Source organism: Salvelinus sp. IW2-2015, linkage group LG27 (genome assembly GCF_002910315.2).
Source record: "Salvelinus sp. IW2-2015 linkage group LG27, ASM291031v2, whole genome shotgun sequence".
NCBI classification, from domain to species: Eukaryota; Metazoa; Chordata; class Actinopteri; order Salmoniformes; family Salmonidae; genus Salvelinus; species Salvelinus sp. IW2-2015.
Window position 1 is genome coordinate 12,367,817 of NC_036867.1, and position 21,329 is coordinate 12,389,145.

General features: G+C 41.0%; 1 protein-coding gene across 5 annotated transcripts in view; it reads right to left on the reverse strand.

Annotated features, from left to right (window-relative positions):
* Positions 1 to 19,621, reverse strand: part of LOC111953650 (RNA-binding Raly-like protein) — a 149,078-nt gene extending 129,457 nt beyond the window's left edge. For 2 of the 5 annotated variants that reach the window (XM_023973059.2, XM_023973057.2), the window contains exon 1: positions 19,396 to 19,621. The gene's annotated coding sequence lies outside the window, so the exon portion shown is untranslated. Of the gene's footprint in view, positions 1 to 18,689 lie in introns of all 5 variants that reach the window. The other 3 variants (XM_070435709.1, XM_070435708.1, XM_023973058.2) reach the window with 2 other exon arrangements.
* Between the last annotated feature and the right edge of the window lie 1,708 nt (positions 19,622 to 21,329).

The following is a 21,329-nucleotide window of genomic DNA, read 5'->3' on the forward strand; positions in this document are numbered from 1 at the left end:
AGTTGGTGTGCGCATGCTCTGCGGAAGCGGCTAGGGATACCGTCTGGGCCGGCAGCCTTGCGAGGGTTAACATGCTTAAACGTCTTACTCATGTTGGCCACAGAGAACGAGAGCCCACAGTCCTTGGGAGAGGACCACATCGGTGGCACTGTGTTATCCTCAAAGCGGGCGAAGAAGGTGTTTAGCTTGTCCGGGAGCAAGACGTTGGTGTCCGCGACTTGGCTGGTTTTATCCTTTGTAATCAGTGATTGTCTGTAGACCCTGGCACATACAGTGGGGAGAACAAGTATTGGATACACTGCCGATTTTGCAGGTTTTCCTACTTACAAAGCATGTAGAGGTCTGTCATTTTTATCATAGGTACACTTCAACTGTGAAAGACGGAATCTAAAATTCTCAATTTTCTAATAATTGCGCCAACAGTTGTTGCCTTCTCACCAAGCTGCTTGCCTATTGTCCTGTAGCCCATCCCAGCCTTGTGCAGGTCTACAATTTTATCCCTGATGTCCTTACACAGCTCTCTGGTCTTGGCCATTGTGGAGAGGTTGGAGTCTGTTTGATTGAGTGTGTGGACAGGTGTCTTTTATACAGGTAACGAGTTCAAACAGGTGCAGTTAATACAGGTAATGAGGGAGAACAGGAGGGCTTCTTAAAGAAAAACTAACAGGTCTGTGAGAGCCGGAATTCTTACTGGTTGGTAGGTGATCAAATACTTATGTCATGCAATAAAATGCAAATGAATTACTTAAAAATCATACAATGTGATTTTCTGGATTTTTGTAGATTTCGTCTCTCACAGTTGAAGTGTACCTATGATAAAAATGACAGACCTCTACATGCTTTGTAAGTAGGAAAACCTGCAAAATCGGCAGTGTATCAAATACTTGTTCTCCCACTGTACGTCTCGTGTCTGAGCCGTTGAATTACAACTCCACTTTGTCTCTGTACTGACGTTTTGCCTGTTTGATTGCTTTACTGAGGGAATAATTACACTGTTTTTATTCAACCATATTCCCAGTCACCTTGCCGTGGTTAAATGCGGTGGTTTTTCCTTTCAGATGTGCGCAATTGCTGCCATCTATCCACGGTTTTTGGTTTGGGTAGGTTTTAATAGTCACAATGGGAACAACATCCCCTATACACTTCCTGATGAACTCAGTCACCGTGTCCGTGTATACGTCAATGTTATTCTCAGAGGCAACCCGGAACATATCCCAGTCCATGTGATAAAAACAATCTTGAAGCATGGATTCTGATTGGTCAGACCATCGTTGAATAGACCCTAGCACGGTTACTTCCTGTTTGAGTTTCTGCCTATAGGAAGGGAGGAGCAGAATGGAATCGTGATCTGATTTGCAGAAAGGAGGGCAGGGGGGCCTTGTAGCCATCCCGGAAGTTAGAGTAACAATGGTCGAGAGTTTTTGTAGTGCGAGTACTACAGGCACAAAAAGGACTTGATTTCCTGTATGTTATCACAATCACACCATGAGTAGTTAATCATGAAACATACACCACTGCCTTTCTTCTTCCCGGAGAGTTCTTTATTCCTGTCTCTGCAATGTACTGAGAACCCAGCTGGCTGTATGGACGGGGGCAGTATATCCAGAGAGAGCCATGACTCCGTGAAACAGAGTATGTTACAGTCCCTGATGTGTCTCTGGAAAGAGATCCTAGCCCTGAGCTCGTCTACTTTATTGTTCAGGGACTGAACATTAGAGTAAAATATTCGGAAGCGTTGGATAGTGTGCACGCCTCCTGAGTCGGACTAGAAGTCCACTCTGAATACTTCTCCGCCAGCGGCGTCTTGGAGTAGCCTCCTGGATAAGTTAAATTGTTCTGGTGGGTGATTGAACAAAGGATCCAATTGGGGAAAGTCGTATTTCTGGTCGTAATGCTGGTGTGTTACCGCCACTCTGATATCCAAAAGTTATTTCAGGCTGTATGTAATAACACAAAAAACATCCTGGGCTAGTAAAGTAAAAAATAACACACAAAGGAACAAAATACTGCAAAGTTGCTTAGGAGCTAGAAGCAGAGCTCCCATGTTGGCGCCATTTTACAGTGTGTCTTATCCACTGCTGGAATCCACTGCTGGCCAGTCCAGGGTGTCTGAATTGGAGTCACGTGGGCGGGCTGGCTTTCAAACAGACAGGAGTGAGGCAACTAAATGACCAAAGCTACTAAATGACTATAGCTGCTAAATGGCCAACACTACTAAATGACCAAGCTGCTAAATGACCAAAACTACTAAATTACCAAATTTGCTAAATGTCCAAAGCTGTTAAATGACAAAGCTGCTAAATGACCAAAACTACTAAATTACCAAATCTGCTAAATGACAAATCTGCTAAATGACCAAAACTTCTGAATTACCAAAACTGCTACACTAAATGACCAAAGTTTCACAGGCCACAGGTAACTTTTCAGGGGGCCCGGAGTCACGTGTGGGAGAAAGGTTGTGAGTAATAGAGTAGGAGAGGGGAGTTTATGAGAGCATGGAGAAGTATGTAAAAGACAGGGGGAGTGTATGAGAGGAATAATGTGTGAAATAGTGTATTCCATTGGGGGGGGGGGCCACACTGTAAAAAAAGAAAGGTTCTTAATTAAATGGTTCTTCCTCAGCTCTTGCTCAGTTTCATTGGATAACTTTTGCCTGAATAAATAAACTTTGAGTTAAGTGTGGGGTTATTTTTGTGGCATCTACGGTTCTTCAGAATTCTAAACGTTTAATTTTTTAAAATTTAAGCCTGCAGATGTGCCCCTTTCATACCACACAGCAAATTGGCCAGTATTAACTCGTGTTGATTCTTCAGTGTAACATTTCTAGTGTTGACTCAAGAGTTAAATTAACACTGTAAAGACAACACTCAGTGGTGTAAAATAACCCCAGTGTTGGTGTTAATAACCAGAATTGAACCAAAACCCTGCCCATCATTATCATATTTTCCAGTATGCTCTATTGCGGGTTGATTTTTAGAATTGTTTGTTTCAATATTTACGTTTTTGCATGTACATTGATTGATTAATTAATCATGCTACTCAAATATAAATAACATACATTTTTCTAAACCATTCCAATATGTTACTTGGACTTATATTGCACCCGTTACTGGAATGGTTGTTCCAGTTAAGACACTTAAGGTATTCTCATATTTTAGTTTTACAAATCCTGGCAGTCATTTTCTGAATGCAGTTTGCGGGTGAATACACATTTAAAATGTTGGATATCCCCACTCTGGCTGCATTCTAATAGGAATTACACATCACTTTGAAAGCCAGCTTAATGTGACTTGTAAACTATGAGTTTCAGGCCACTGTATTAGGATAAAACTGGGCCCTCAAAAGAAGGCCTTATTAAATATGTATTGTATTAAAGGTCATGAACAGTCAAAATCATATTTTTTATGAAATTGAATAATATTTGGATGAAACCAGATCGAAGTATGATGACCAAAGTATGAAAAATGACTGTTGCTTCTACATTGATACATTTGATCATAAAGTTACTGGTCCCCTCCCCCATGTCAAACACTTGGATTCAGGAGGTGGGATTATATAACAAAAAATGTAATACACCAATGGTAACATGATATTTTCTTAACTAATTTAAATAAGTTCCGCCTTTTAACAAACATCGGAGAAGGCGTGTTTGCACAGGAGAGTGGTTTATATAGCTAGATAGCTACTCTACTGGTGCCAACATTTGACTGTAGGGTGTCAGCAAATATAATAAAAAATGTACACTATTCATCTATGGCAAAGATACTTATGTTTCCCCTTTCATCTGTGTCTGGTGTTAGCTAGTTACTGGCTAGCTAGGTCTTCAGCCAGCATGGAACAAAAGGGAACAGCATGGACCAAAATAATCGTTCAAAACTCTGACGTAGTTGTCATGTCAACACATCCGTCAGTGCTGCTGTGAATTGCATCACAAGACACATGTCAAACAGGAGATGTATAACAAAATATATATATATCATTGATGCAATTTCAATGTTCGAATTGCTTTGTATATCACCAAATTCGCTTGAGTTTTTCACCGCAATGCTGCTCACTGCATCCAAGTTTGTTGACATAGGCATTTCAAAGACCTGTCAGTCAAGGCAAACTCATTAATATAAGCTCCCCGCCCACTCAGCTTGTCTTTTCAAACTTCTTGGTAGCTAGACATGAGAGAAGACGTTATTTATCACCAATTTCAAGCATTTCTATCTGCAAAAAATATTACGGTGATATTTTAGTCACTCAAAAGGCTATTTTAAATGGGAATCCAAATGACTGTTCTGGACCTTTAAACAAATTGTATTTTATTGTCAATATATTCAATAGAATCTCACTTGGTGAACACCACAGCACTGAAAATGAATGAATGCAACAACCATGTCTCTGTCACTAGCAAACACAGTCAAGGGTTGGTACTAGTACTGTAGCTCTAAAATTCACCTGAAAGGAAATATGCAAATAAGGTCCTGGAGGGTCAAAATATTTCTGGTTTGGGATTTTTGTTCTTCAAAGAACCATCCCATTTATGGTTCTTCAGAGACTCTATAATGGTTCCCATATGGCATCGCTCTCAAGAACCTTATTTGGTTCCAACTTGCAGCTTTATTTTTAAGAGTGTAGAGATGAAGAAAGATGCACACCATGATTCACGAGTGCACTCTCATGAGACAATCCAGAACCAGCTCTCTGATTGCAGTTGCATGAGGAGAGCCCTTGTGTGTATTCTTTGGAAAACTTCAGTACACTACGCTCCCACCTACCTACCTACCTACCTACTTACTTACTTACTTAACGCGATGGGACCACTATCAAAACTTCAGAGGAAGGCCTTGAAGCTAGCTTGTGGTTTCATTTCAAGAGCGAAGTGCTTTTATGTGACAATATAGAGTACACGTCGGGCTCTGAGATATTTTCCAAAAAAGGCCTATTGTATGCACCACAGGAGCTCTATCATCAGAGAAGGAATATCTATTGATGAAGAAGTCTCTAAAAAATGTTATTGTGTAAACGCAGTTGGAAAAGAATGAAGTGAAAAGTGAACGAGGAATTGAATGATATCAAATTCAGGCAGTAGTAGTTAGGAGCTTTGGTAAGTGATGGAGACAGAGAATAAAGACCGATGCTCAACAAAACAAATTATATTTAATTCATCACTCTATGTTTATTTCTTCATGTGAATAGTCAATGGCCTTCTTCTGGAAATACATACACAGCAATAGTTGCCTTAGTGCTTCATGCCTTGTAGATTATAAAACAGATTACCATAAGAAATGCACACACACAGAGGATTAAAAATATCCAAGTAATGTGTGAGCCTGGATGGGTGAATGCCAACTCACAGTCTGGGAAGTGAAACGCAATTTAATGATGAACTCACCCTGAAAGAACCTTCAGTCTGTCAATCACTTGACCCACTGTACTGTATGGGAATTTGACTGCTAAAGCCCCGGCGCTAGCCCCATAATGAGATCTCTGATAATGATTGAATTATTCTGATGGTATTCAGCAGGCTAGCGCTTAGGGCGCAGACACCCCTCAACGATAAGCTATAGAGAGGAGACTAACCTACTGGGATGATTCTACAGGTACAATGTGACGAAGGAGGATGGACTATTCACTCAGGATCTAGCAGGTCCTCCTGATAATGGGTGTAGCTAGATTGGACTGCTTGGCATGCATTTGTTCTGTATCCATATGGGTCTGGACAAAACTAGGGCACTATATAGCAGGGGCGCAACTTTCACTGGGGATGGGGGAGACATGTCCCCAGTGAAAGAAATAGCATTTTTGTTCGCCCCAGTTTTATTATTGGCATGTGATACAAAAACAACGGGGCAACGGTGTGCTTTAGGACCATGCGGACGACTCTGAGTGGTCGGGTAGGCTGTTTGGAGGGTTTATCTGACAGGATGACAAAATAACAAAATGAAAAATGAAAAAATGTGATGTCCCCCCCACTTCTAAAAGTTACACCCCTGCTATACAGGGAATACGGTGGACAGGAATTTCACATCATGGACAGGACAACATTTACACCATTGTGCTTTGAATATCAAACCATGACAAATATCCATATATCCACAATACATTCACCCTCACTTAATGAAGGATGTCTGAGTCCATGAGAGCAACATAGTCTTATATTCATGAGATCATATTCAAAGCTCAAAGAGCCCTCTGTATCCTCCGACAGTACTATATTTGCATTCTACCCAGTTATAGGGCAGTATCACTGAACAAGTAATTGGAAACTGGAATTGCTTTTCAAATTGTTTCAACTTTCATTGACTGACCTAATTAGCACCATGATTACATTTGTTGGAGAGATCACTATCTAAGTGTTGTGACTAATTCAGAGGACTATTTTAAACCCATGTCTCTAATTAGCGCCATTTGCATAATGGGTCTGCTTGATTACTTAATTATGTTGGTAATCTCTAACGATGCTATTGTCATGTGTCTTTGACAGTACAGCAAAATAATAACGATAGAGACAAATACACCCTGCGCTACTGTTTGCTTAACAGACAAAGCAATGCATTACATACAAATAATGGCTTTCTACTACCTTTCCTTGTGCAAGGTTTAATCCATGGACATATTGGATAGGATTTTTCAATCTCAGAGTGAGAGGGATGCTGAATCAAAACAACAAAGGACCTGAAATTGCACTGAAGGATAGGAATGTGGATCACACACACACACACACACACACACACACACACACACACACACACACACACACAACACACACACACACACACACACACACAACACACACACACACACACACACACACACACACACACACAACACACACACACCAACACACACACACACAACCACACACACACACACACACACACACACACACACACACACACACACACAACACACACACACACACACCAAAACACACACACACACACACACACACACACACACACACACACAGACGCACACACACACAGACACACTAACATGATTTAATGCAATTTTCTTAGATCCTCCTACACACTTAATAACTTCAGATGCCGGTATTGATATCCAGGAGAGCGGCTTAGCGGACCACATTACCTGAGATCAAATGCTGATAATATTGTGTGTGTGTGTGTGTGTGTGTGTGTGTGTGTGTGTGTGAGACAGAGAGCACATAAGTCATTGGAGATGCTTGGAGGAGGATCATTTGATGATGTTCTCAATTATTTCTGGATGCAATATGCTAATGGTTTGTTATATATCTATTGCAATCAATGTGAACACTTGCATCCATTTCCCGTAATACCAGTGGATCATAGCCATATTCATCAACTGAGTCAATGTGTTTGTGGAGCAAAAATGGCGTATTGCTTTAAATACTCATTTGAACAGGGGAAATTAACAATTAAGGAGCAATATAGCTCCTGGCATCTAATAGAACAATAACCACTAAGCACCTTGGTTTCATCTGATGTCAAAAACAGAGAGAAAATCAATAGGGAGAATGGAGTCTTGTTTACACACGTCACCTGATGGACTGTGGCATACTGCAAGATGTCAACAAGCTATTGATATCCCAGAGAAAATTGCTGTGCTAAGCGAAGGGAAATTAAATCATAGGACAATTTTGTTCCACTTTAGAATGGTGATGTTTTGAACAGCCAGATGGTCGGGCTTTTTCATAGGTTTGAAAGGGAACCTACTATGCAGACGGAATGAAATGAGTGAGGCAACTGCTATGCTTAAACCCTCACCCACCCACACATGCAAGCACACACACGCTCCCACGCACGCACGCACTCACACATTATCACAGTCATAGCTCTACCCTTCACAGCCCCCAGCTGGCTCTCATTACCACTGAATGTGTACAGCACATCCATGTCTGACTTCCCTAGCTGCCTCCATATCCTTACCCCCATGACACTTCTCCACTCTTCCCCCATGGACACAGGGCTCTGGTCAAAAGTTATATTTGGAATAGGGTGCCATTTGGAACACATCCTCATTCCCTGTTAGCCCTGGCTTTCTGGGGCCCTTTAAGAGCATTGCGGAGGGTTCACAAACTGAATCAACCTCATGGACAGCTACTAATTCCAATCACCACAGCAGTCATAGCATACTACATCAGTCCAAACACCAGATTCAAGTGAGTCTACTTCCTGCACTCCCCTGAGGCTAATCATCATCAGGAACACAGTTCGAAACAACATCCTGTGGAGTAAAATCAACGATCACTACCCCAATAAACTTTCACTGGGCTAGAGTGAACCATTGGGAGAGGGCCGAGAAGGTTTGCTTCCTGGACGTGCTTAAAGACAAACACATCTCCCTTCTCTCCTTCTCTCCCATTGAATGAACCTCTGTTTTCCTGGTGGTAGACTCTGGAAATTGAGGTCATGATCCTCATAAGTGTGCAGAGATATCTTACTCAGTGAGCACCTCTATTTCAGAAATACTGCAAGTGCCGTATGTATCAAATATTTCAGAATAGGATTGCTGATCTAGGATCAGGTCTTCCCTGCCAATGTAAAATTTTTCATTATGATCTAAAAGGCTAAACTGATCCTAAAACAGCACTCCTACTCTGAGACGCTTGATACACTTGCCCCCAGAAGGCAAAGTGCAAATCTCTTAGTATTGGAGTATCTTAGCTCTTGATTGCATTGTGCATGGTGAACGCTACAGAATAGAGATATAGTGGGACATGGTGACAGAGGGTGAACGTCTATGGGCACAGCTGTGTGACCAACCTTGAAGACATGGTGTGATTCTGTGGCACAGTGAGGTGTACAGAGATGACACGGTGTGACACCCCAATGGAAAACAGGCAGATTAACTAGAAAGGAAGAACCCTAACACTGTAACACACTGTCTCTATCTCTCACACTCCCGCCACTCCCTCTCAAACCAATACAGACAGGCAGTGAAACACACTAGATCTAGTGGAAAGTGTGAAATGAAAGAGCGGGGAGACGTTATGAAACCATGATAAACCCGGTCTAGTGAACAACCCTTGAATAGTAGTGGGTCTGACTAACAACAAACGCTTAGTCTCAAATGGCAGTCTATTCCCTAGTTTGTTTGACCAGTGTCCTGGTCAAAAGTAGTGCACTGAGTGTACAAAACATTAGGAACACTTCCTAATATTGAGTTGCACTCCCTTTTGCCTTCAGAACAGCCTCAATTCGTCCGGGCATGGACTCTACAAGGTGTCGAAAGCGTTCCACAGGGATGCTGGCCTATGTTGACTTCAATGCTTCCCACAGTTGTGTCAAGTTGGCTGGGTGTCCTTTGGGTGGTGGACCATTCTTGATACACACAAGAAACCTTTGAGCGTGAAAAAAACAGCAGCGTTGCAGCTCTTGACACACGCAAACCGGTGCATTTGGCACCTACTACCATACTCTGAACAGAACCAGTCAGAACAGCTGAGTCTAACAGAACCAGTTAGAACAGCTGAGTCCAACAGAACCAGTTAGACCAGCTGAGTCCAACAGAACCAGTCAGAACAGCTGAGTCCAACAGAACCAGTCAGAACAGCTGAGTCCAACAGAACTAGTCAGAACAGATGAGTCCAGTGGTAGAGCCAGCATGGAGCTGACCTAGATGGGGGAAAATCCTCCTTAAATCGGGTCCCAGAGGTCATCTGGGGAGCCAGGCAGGGCATTATCTGCTTCAGTGCTTCTCTGCAGCATCTGTCAGCCTTCACCACCTGCTCTGGAGGGCCACAGACCTCTCATCTGCCTCCTTGTTGGTTTGTTTGTTGTTCTTTCCCAGACTCTCTAAATATCACACAGTCACATAGCCATGTCCGATATGTGCTTGAGGAACATGGATCAAGTCCTTTCCTTTTACTATGCCTAGAATCATTGTATTTAGGTGGAACCCTTTGTAAAATACTGAGCTCTTTATAGTAGAAAATGCTTTACTGAGTACTCTCTTACAACCAAATATCAAACGTACAATTTGTTGTGAAGACCCAGCTCTCAGCATCCAAAATTCAGCAGATTCCCCTAAACGTCACTTTAAATAAATGTGTCTAAAAGGGACATATTGGAATGAGCTCTATATGAACTCTCTCATATAACAACATCACAATAAAGAAATATTGAGATTTAAACTATTTACTAAATCCTTCAATAAAGCCAACTATTTTAGGTAGGAGATTAAGTTAATGGTGTATTCCAATGGCCAGGCTCAGAGGGATCGAGACAGGCTCAAAAAAGGATGGAGATAGAGGTCGAAAAAGGCAGGAATAAATATATCCAAATAGAATGAAGACAACACATCTGAAATAGAGGTGAATGTGAGTGTGTTGAAGTCAAAGACACTTGAGATGTCACCATTATTTTAGCTTTGTGTACTCTGAGTCAGAAACCATCTTTGTCTCCATTAGGACACAGGAGTGAGACACGTGGATTGTCAACTTCAAATACAGACAGAACACACACACAGACAGGGAAGTCACTGTCAGCACCCAAACCAGACAGAGCGCACAGACATGTCATGAAGACACATTGTCATCATCAAAGCTTGTTACAGCAACGTAAATGGTGAGTTGTGTTGTGTGTGACTGTCAAAACCAGTTAGCGCGTTACTGTGTCACGAATCTTGTCATTATTCACTCCACATATTCCCAAAATATCACTAGCAACGGTGTGTGTGTGTGTGTGTACTGTATGTGTGTGTGCGTGTGTGTTTGCATTCGTGCGTACAGGCGTGTGTTTAACTTGTTTGTTTTGCCCAATCATTTCTCTAGCATTTTACGAACATAATACAATCCAGAGTGTGAAAAGATGTATACGTTGAGACTGTTGAGCAGTCACTGTCTAGTTGTACACAAGCCCGAGGGTAAGTCTTTGACACATTAATTATGATTTTTTTCCCCCTGCAAGCGAATATGATACATTGAGAAAAGTAAATACATTGGAAAAGCTTGTGCACCTGAAGCGAGACAAATCCTTCTCTAAAATGACATTCAGTCTGATCTTGGAAGGGATGCTACTGAAATAGGCTGTGAAATTGATTCCATGAAGTGAATCCCGATATAATCAGCTGCAAGGATAAAATAATGTGCACATCGATATACAATGAGAGAGCAATAGAAGCAAACACACTCACTCTCACCAGAACATTTTATCTTTGTATTACAGTAGTCTGGTATATAGTAGTCTGGTATATTTGTTCTAATTAGAGATAAGTGTACAGTTATTATGTCTGGACGGTCCTTGGTGCAGAAATGTACTCCTGCAGAAATTGGAGTTGTCCGTGGTTCTGATAAAGGGTTATCATGCAATGCCCTAACGTTGAACTGTCCATGGTCTTGAAAAGAATGTCACAAAAGTGCTGTCCAAGGTCCTGAAATGGGCTTTATCACTAAATCACTGTCCATGGTCCTGAAATAGTTTTTCACAAAATCAGTGTCGATTGTCCTGAACTGTCAATGATTGAAAGTACCTTATCACAAAACCAGTCAATGGTCCTGAAATTCGCTTCATCGCTTAATCACTGTCTCTATGGTTATGAACAAGCCAAAGTTAGCACTTGGTGTGCAATCCATAGACATCATATAATTCAGTGTTTTATTTAATTTGGTGGTGCAAATTACCCTACATGCCCACATACCATAATTATATACATCCATGTAAGCAAAACTGCAGATTTCGTAATAAAATGCAAAGGTTGTCTTCATTGATATATCCTTTAAACAATATAAACTACGCTTTGGTCCTATTATTGCTCAAACAATTTCTATTTGGTGCAAAATTGAAAAACAATGAAACTGGGAATCAAAATGGCATGCCCATACTCTAATATTTCACAATAATACCTTGCGATCTGTAGGGTACCCCTTTTCATCCCCCCAATGATCCAAATGTGGAACCCGTACCCTTACCGATATCCTGAACAATTATGGTTTCTGAACATTCCAAGATGTTAAAGATACATACACAATGCCAGGCAACTCATGTTTTTCTATATTTACAATTTATGTCAGCTATGCTGTCCTTTGGGAAATTCAACTTCCGCACCATCCAATGATGGGGTTTATAAATGATCTGGGCTCCTGAAAGGACTGATCTCTATAATATATACATACCTTTTGGAAAGCTCATATTCTGAGCTAGCCATTAAAGTATGGTCCACAGATCTAATTGAATCTGAACAACCCTTTAACTGGAAGAGACTATGGTAAAATATGACCTTGTCATCCCGTAATCCGAAGCAAAATGTATACATTTCAAGTTTGTTCACAGACTGTATCTAACACCAAGGAAACGTTTTACGATGATATTGAACCCCAACTCCCAACTGTTCACTGTGTCCCCTAAATTAGGAAGGCACATTCCTTCACATGATGTGGGAGTGCCCTGCAGTTAAATGCTTCTGAACCAAAGTTACAAAATTCACAGTGCATAAATTAAATATTCAATGCTTTGCATATATTATGTTAATTAACGACGATAGCTCCTTGAATGAGGTGAGAAATGGGTTGGGGTTATGCATTTTTTAATAGTTTTTTTGTACCTGTAACCCCCCCCCCCGATAAAAAATGTTAAATGACAAAATTGGATGGTCTCTTGCCAGTTGGGTTTCTGTTTAAGATTCAGGGAATCTGTGAGCAAAGGGAAATAACTTTGAATGATAAATATTTTCCAAGCAAGGACAGATAATGTGTGATATACTGTAAATGTATTGGCACACATAAAGGCAATTCACTAAGTGTACTGTACCCTATGATTTGTTGGGTATTTGGTGTGTATACATCCCTGGTCCCATGCTGGTGGATATGGGAGAAATCAAACTATTTGAAATATGACACCAGTCACAACCCAATGATAATAGAGAAGAGAGTAAATTAGGTCTGAAGGATGAAGAAGACTAAAACTCGCTGCAAATATGATTTCTCTTTCTCCAAAACTCATTTAGGAATCATCCCAAGAGTGGATTTGGGGATACAGAATAGAGAGAAAGAAGGAAAGAAAGAAATGATGTGCAATGCCTAATTTGCCAGGCCCAAAATGAATGGAGCGTGACATGGTGCTTTCAGTTATTCTTTTCTTTCACACTCATACGCACACACACACACACTTACTCAGCAGGGGCAAGAGCGAAATAAAAAAATAAAGAGACAGAGAGAGAGTTGATATTTCTGTCGGGTAGATATAGAGTAGGCCTATCATCAATATTGTGGGGCTCTACTCTGATCACATTCAAAAGAGAAGAGAAAGATGCAGTGTGCTTTAGCTCCAGATAGATGGGGGTAAGTGAGGGGTCAACCTTATAAAGAGCCATGAAGACAGACAGATGAGACATACTGTCCTAAACAGAGAGGTCAAATCATGGGGGGATGATTCAGTCACTCCCCGTAATGCAGCACAAAATTGACTGCTGTTGTCCACAGTCGACAACAGCAATATCAAGACTGAATGACAACTTGCCTTTTTCAGTAGTGTCTATTCAGAAGCTCTTTTGCAATAGTATGTGGATAAGCTTGCCCAGAAGTAAGCATTAAGCTATTGAGTTACCACCTTCAGCATACACAATCATTAAAAACAAAATATAAAACTAACATGGGAAGCTCTGGATAAGAGTGTCTTTCTAAATGAGTTTCCATAATCAATCACGATATTAACGAACTAATAAAATGTAATTTGTTCTAAAACCACTATTTCATCAGCAATCCTCACACACAATTGAGTCCCAATGTGTCATGAACGGCTCATTTAAGTGGAGAATTATAACTCAAATGGTTCCACATAATTGGCACTGAAAAGTCGTTCAGTCCGGTCCAATTCTTCAGATACGGGTTTAATTGTATAGAATATGATTACTAAGTGAGATATCCTTTCACTTATCAAATTAACAGCTAAGAAAAGGGGACCTCGAGGTACATAACGGTTAAAAAAAAGGGGAATGGGTAAGCTGTTTATCTCTTCAAAAGGAGAATGGAGCTAAGAAGAGGAACGCCTCATTGAGAGAAAAATGTTTTTTTACTCATTTATAATCCAACCACTCATTAAGATATGAGTGGAATGCAAAATATGGGAGTTTGTTTTCATAATAAGGAATTGTTTATTTATGGGAGATTGCCATACATAGACAATGGAGCCAGAGCCAATATAAGGTAAAAAAAGAGTGGCTGAGAATGAGCAATAAAAAATGAAGAAAAAAATATAATTGTCACATGCACCGAATACAACTTTACTGTGAAATGCTTACTTTCCCAACAACGCAGAGTTAAAAAGTAACAAAAGATTAGCAAAAAAAAAGAAAGGAAATAGTAACACAATAAAATAACAATAACGAGACTATATACAAAGAGTATATCAGTACCGAGTCAATGTGCAGAGGTACGAGGTAGTATGTACATGTAGGTAGGGGTAACAGTGACTAGGCAATCAGGATAGATAATAAACAGAGTAGCAACAGAATATATGAAGAGTGTGAAAGTGTGTCTATGTGTGAGTGTGTGCATGTGTGTGTGTGTGTGTGTGTGTGTGTGGTGTTGGTGTGTGTGTGTGTGTGTGGTGTGTGGTGTGTGTGTGTGTGTGTGTGTGTGTGTGTGTGTGTGTGTGTGTGTGTGTGTGTGTGTGTGAGCATAAATATATGGCTGAGAATATTGTGTGAGTGTGTGTTTGTGTGTCAGTGCAGTATGTGTGAGTGTGTGGGTGGAGTCCAGAGAGCGTGCATAGAGCCGGTGCAAGAATGTCACTGCAAAGAAAAAGGGGGTCAATGCAAAAAGTCTGGGTAGCCATTTGATTAACTGTTCAGCAGTCTTATGGCTTGGGGATAGAAGCTGTTCAGGAGCCTTTTAATCCCAGACTTGGCGCTCTGGTACCGCTTGCCGTGCGGAAGCAGAGAGAACAGTCTATGACTTGGGTGGCTGGTGTCTTTGACAACAGGAATGACAGAACAATCTGTGCGTCCCAAATGACACCCTATCCCCTATATAGTATATAGTGCACTATATAGGGCCCTATATGCCTTGGGTCAAAAGTGGTGCACACTTGATAAGGAATAGGGTCCCATTTAGGATGCACACACTCACTAATATCAAGCTCTAAAGCCCAAGGAGATGAAGCAAAGAATATTCAACAATCAAAATGAAGAACTACTGAATAATTGATAACTACATTGCAATGAAGGTCTTCATATACCACAGGCTAAACTCACAGGCCCTGCTTTCCCACCAAACCTTAGAATGTGATTTCATGACTTATTTAATTTGATTCTCTTCACCACGATGTGTAACTGGGAACTCAGGTAACAGAAGTGAAAATAGCTTCCTATCCCATATGCATGCCACCATCCTTGAAGCCCTGAGTTCCTTTTCATGGACTCAGCTATTGGTTACTTGTGGCCAATCCTCTAAGAGATCAGACAGTTCTGTTGAAAGACTCTTTGATTCCTGTCCCACACACCCTGCAGCTTTGATGACATGGGGATCTGAGGAAGGAGCATTTTCATGGATACAGAATATACTGACAGAGTTAGAAGCCTTAACCTTTTCAATGGCTACATGGGATAAAACGACAACAATATTCTGAATACACCCCCAAAAACCCAACTGGCTGGGTTAAAAACAAATCAATTTGGGTTATTTGGTAACCCAGCGCTGGATAAATATTGGACACAACACACACTGGACTATTTTGACCCAGCCAGTTGGGTTGTGTGCAGTGTCCCTGAACAGTACACACACACATCATTTAGCAGATGCTCTTATCCAGAGCGACTTACAAATTGGAAAGTTCATACATATTCATCCTGGTCCCCCCGTGGGGAATGAACCCACAACCCTGGCGTTGCAAGCGCCATGCTCTACCAACTGAGCCACACGGGACCAACCATGGACAAGGCACGCAAGTACAGTTGAAGTCGGAAGTTTACATACACTTAGGTTTGAGTCATTAAAACTCATTTTTCAACCACTCCACAAATTTCTTGCTAAACAAACTATAGTTTTGGCAAGTCGGTTAGGACATCTACTTTGTGCATGACACAAGTCATTTTTCCAACAATTGTTCACAGACAGATTATTTCACTTATAATTCACTGTATCACAATTCCAGTGGGTCAGAAGTTTACATACACTAAATTGACTGTGCCTTTAAACAGCTTGGAAAATTCCAGAAAAGGATGTCATGGCTTTAGAAGCTTCTGATAGGCTAATTGACATCATTTGAGTCAATAGGAGGTGTACCTGTGGATGTCTTTCAGGGCCTACCTTCAAACTCAGTGCCTCTTTGCTTGACATCATGGGAAAATCAAAAGAAATCAGCCAAGACCTCAGAAAAAAAATTGCAGACCTCCACAAGTCTGGTTCATCCTTGGGAGTAATTTCCAAACGCCTGAAGGTACCACGTTCATCTGTACAAACAATAGTATGCAAGTATAAACACCATGGGTCCACACAGCCGTCATACCGCTCAGGATTGAGACGCGTTCTGTCTCCTAGAGATGAACGTACTTTAGTGCGAAAAGTGCAAATCAATCCCAGAACAACAGCAAAGGATCTTGTGAAGATGCTAGAGAAAACAGGTACAAAAGTATCTATATCCACAGTAAAACGAGTCCTATATCGACATAACCTGAAAAGCTGCTCAGCAAGGACGAAGCCACTGCTCCAAAACGACCATAAAAAAGCCAGACTATGGTTCGCAACTGCACATGGGGACAAAGATTGTACTTTTTGGAGAAATGTCCTCTGGTCTGATGAAACAAAAATAGAACTGTTAGGCCATAATGACCATTGTTATGTTTGGAGGAAAAAGGGGGATGCTTGCAAGCCGAAGAACACCATCCCAACTGTGAAGCACAGGGGTGGCAGAATCATGTTGTGGGGGTGCTTTGCTGCAGGAGGGACTGGTGCACTTCACAAAATAGATGGCATCATGAGGACGGAAAATTATGTGGATATATTGAATCAACATCTCAAGACATCAGTCAGGAAGTTAAAAGCTTGGTCGCAAATGGGTCTTCCAAATGGACAATGACCCAAAGCATACTTCCAAAGTTGTGGCAAAATGGCTTAAGGACAACAAAGTCAAGGTATTGGAGTGGCCATCACAAAGCCCTGACCTCAATCCTAAAGAACATTGGTGGGCAGAACTGAAAAAGTGTGTGCGAGCAAGGAGCCCTACAAACCTGACTCAGTTACACCAGCTGTCAGGAGGAATGGGACAAAATTCATCCAACTTATTGTGGGAAGCTACCCGAAACGTTTGACCCAAGTTAAACAATTTAAAGACAATGGTACCAAATTCTAATTGAGTGTATGTAAACTTCTGACCCAATGGGAATGTGATGAAAGAAATAAAAGCTGAAATAAATCATTCTCTCAACTATTATTTTGACATTTCACATTCTTAAAATAAAGTGGTGATCCTAACTGACCTAAGACAAGGAATTTTGACTAAGATTAAATGTCAGGAATTGTGTAAGTTTAAATGTATTTGGCTAAGGTGTATGTAAACTTCCGACTTCAACTGTATGTCAACAGGACTTTCCTGTCAGAGGTATTATTCATGATGAGAGCCAAGGTAACTTCACATATGAGCTATCATATTTTTCAGTTTTCATTTATAGCGAGGCTGTGCGAGGCTGGCTGGGCCCAGATAACAGGGGAGCTGCCTAGAGGGCAGACACAACAACTGCAGGAAGTAATGCAGCCTCATCATAACGCCCAGCAGGAGACGTGTCAGAGGTATTTTTTATCAATATGTCAGAAATACCTTTCAACACCTACAGAGGGTACATACATCTTATTGATAGATTATGATACCTATACAGCATTTTGGAGTTGGCTGTTACTATGTAAACAGTAACCTATATAGCTACTATTACTACAAATATGCCAAATCATAATCTAATTTAGACCAAATCACAATAACCACATAGCAACACCTCTCTACAGTGTACCTACACTACTGCAATCATAACAAAGAGATTGACTACAAGTGTGAACCACACAAACAGACCATGACTGGCGAGGGGAGGGGGTGAAGGGAATAAGGACCATCCCTAATAGCCTTTAAAAGCTGTATCGAAATGGATTGCCTTCAACAGAAAGACCATGCACGGACGCATTGTTTAAGTACCATTAGTTCACAGGGTAGCCTATGCGCGTGCATTGTATTGCCAATTATTTTCTCACTCATTTCTTCATCTAATCCACAATGATGCACTCTGAAGGAAATGTGGATGTAATTGGCTCGAGCGCCGGTTTATTTTCCGCGGAACTAAACTGTATCGGTGCAACAGCCTGGATGGCCTATAGGCTACGGTATGTCATATGGTGCATATTTAATAAAGTGAGCAATAGACTTTGGATCTGCTGTATTTATTATCGGGACCATGGTAGAATTTCAGAGAACCGTACTTACATTCTTACATCTGAAGTGTTATCCTCTACCATCTTCATGCGGCGACTTGGTGATTGTTGATCAGAAGGAAACTCATTATACTGTACCAACCTGAATGTGTTTTTTATTCGTTTTCATTGAGTTGGCCTATTACCAAGTATTATTGTGCAAAACCTTCAGACAACCTTCAAATGCATCAGGCCTATACTGTAATAAACGCAATATTCCCTCACAAAATAATACATCAGCCACAGGTGCATATTTCTGTACCACCTTGCTTTTTATTGCAAATACACAGGCACTAAAGGTGTGACAACTAATCCACTCATTATATACCTGCAAAGGGAGAATGTCTGTTCATCCTCGTTGAAACAGAAAACAAAAACGCATTGACCCAAGAATCAAAACACTCCTCGTCCACTCAGCACCATCTATGAAAAATGATACTTCCAAAAATACTTGACACTGATATCTGCAAAAGTATAATAAATCGAAAAAATGAAAGAAACACAAAAAGAAACAAACCTGTGATCAGTGAGCTGCAAGAAAAGTTTCAAGTTAAAACGTCATCAGGTTTAAAAATGATTCCTTTAAAGAAAAGAGGACCAAAATAAAAGCAAAGGCTTGGTCAGTGAGCACCGAGACACCAAAATCACAAAACTCGTATAAACAACACTGCAAAATACAAAGCAAAGCATAGCAACAGCAAAAGTCGACAGAAACAAAAAATAAAAATGTTTGAAAACCACCAGTAAAACTACATTAGAAAAATATTAGACTGACAACCCGCTTGGTTGAAAAACCAGTTTCATGATTTCACAAGACTGCAAGCACGAATCTCCAGTGCCCGATGCAAACCGTTACCCATCTCGGTACACATGATTCAGAATCACTGCATGCTAAAAACTTGAAGCCTGGATGGAAAAACGCTAAAAACCACCACTTCAAATATCATCTTAAACACCAGCAAAAGGAGGAAAAATAAAAAGAGTAATTAAAAAGACAAAAAATGCTTAGAAAAAGCCATTGGAAATGTACTCACCGAGCGGGAGTAAAATGTTGCAATAAAAATGTGATATGGCACAAAATACAGTATGGCGGTGCAAGCCCGAAATGATGTGCTTTTCTCTAGATCTCAGCCTCCGGTTCTGTCATGTGACTCAGAATCAGCCCGACATCCAGCAATGAGCGACTAGCGTAGAACAGCTGAAGCCGAATACTCTCCGAACGGCTCGCCGCTCTCCAAAAGTAAAAGAGGTAGTCCTTATCATTCTACAGTTATGACTGAGCTGGTTGTGTTTTTTCTTCTATATTTTTTTTCTTTTTAAAGATGCAGCGCTCACTCGATGTCAGAGCCTACGTAACATCAAGGCTGTTCTTTCAACTTCTGGTTGCTTCCTTCACTATCTAGCAGTCATTTGGACGTGATTGTTGCTGTATCCCAGCGATTTGTAATGCCAAGTAGGTCTACTGTATGATATTGGCTATTTTCGTTTGGTATAAGCCACTCTTGTTACAAGTGTACCAAGAGTGGCTTGTAGAGTTTGCACAGGTAAAGTAGCATACAGCAATGGTAATCAGACTAAGCATGCACTGAATGTGGACAGTAGACTTAACTCTTCAGTAACTGAAAATACAAGATGCGCTGTCCATGCACTGAAGGCTACTGTTAACATTACTCCTTTCAGTGCATGCTTGCTCAGCATTGCGCTGCAATTTAGCTGTGCACTCTAAATCAGTGTGTTCAATGAAAGCTGTTCGACCATGCAGGTTGAATGCCAATAGTGTGCATGAGTATGGCGAGGAAAATCTTATTCACCCATTAGCGTGTTTTGATTGATGTTTTCTTGTCACATACCTCTCTAAAGGATACAGTGTAAAGCATGTTATTTTGTTATTCGTGATCTAACATCTAACAACACACTGCTATCCCCAGGGTGGAATTCGACAGCATTCACTGTTGACTGTTGTGTACCTGCAACAGTCCATCAGATTCAGAACGAGAGCGTTTACCTAAATACACTACTGGGACATTTAATGTCATTCAATATGTCATTCCCAATGTGCTAACTGCTAAGATTACATCATAGGAGGCACCTGTCATAGTTTATGTCATTCCTGCTCCAGAGTGAATCTGACTTTTTTCATTCAAATGTACTGTACTCATCAGATGAATGCCTATCTGTGCCTAGTGGTCTTGATGACCTTATAGGAAGTACCATTGGAAGCCTTGGGTCCCAGACCTCTACAGTATGACTCATTCATGGAATATGGGTGGAAGCAGGTAGTTTGCCTCAAAGCCATATGTGTACATGGCTGTGGTTTGCCCCTCAACGACACATAGTGATCCCACCAGATCATCATGATATCAGAGGCCAGTAGGCGTGCTGATCTAGGATCTAGTCCCCCCTGCCCATGTATTCTTAATCATTGTGATCTAAAAGGCAAAACTGATCCTAAATCAGCACTACTACTCTGAGATGTTTGATACATACGAACCCTGATATTTTCTACATTTCCCTGAGTCCAGTAACCAACAAGGAAGATAACAAAATGGAAACCATATCTTTTTCATTTTTGCATGTTAAGATAATACAATAGGTTATGACTGTATTTTTTCCACTTTGCAGCCAATCTTTTTCTTATTAAAAAAAGCATACCACCCTGCATCCCACTGCTGGCTTGCTTCTAAAGCTAAGCAGTGTTGGTCCCTGGATGGAAGACCAGATGCTGCTGGAAGTGGTGTTGGAGGGCCAGTAGGAGGCCCCCTTTTGTCTGGTCTAAAACAATATCCCAATGCCCCAGGGCAGTGATTGGGGACATTGCCCTGTGTAGGGTGTCATCTTTCGGATGGAACGTTAAACGGGTGTCCTGACTCTCTGTGGTCACTAAAAGATCCCATGGCACTTATTGTAAGAGTAGGGGTGTTAATCCCGGTGTCCTGGCTAAATTCCCAATCTGGCCTTCATACGGTCA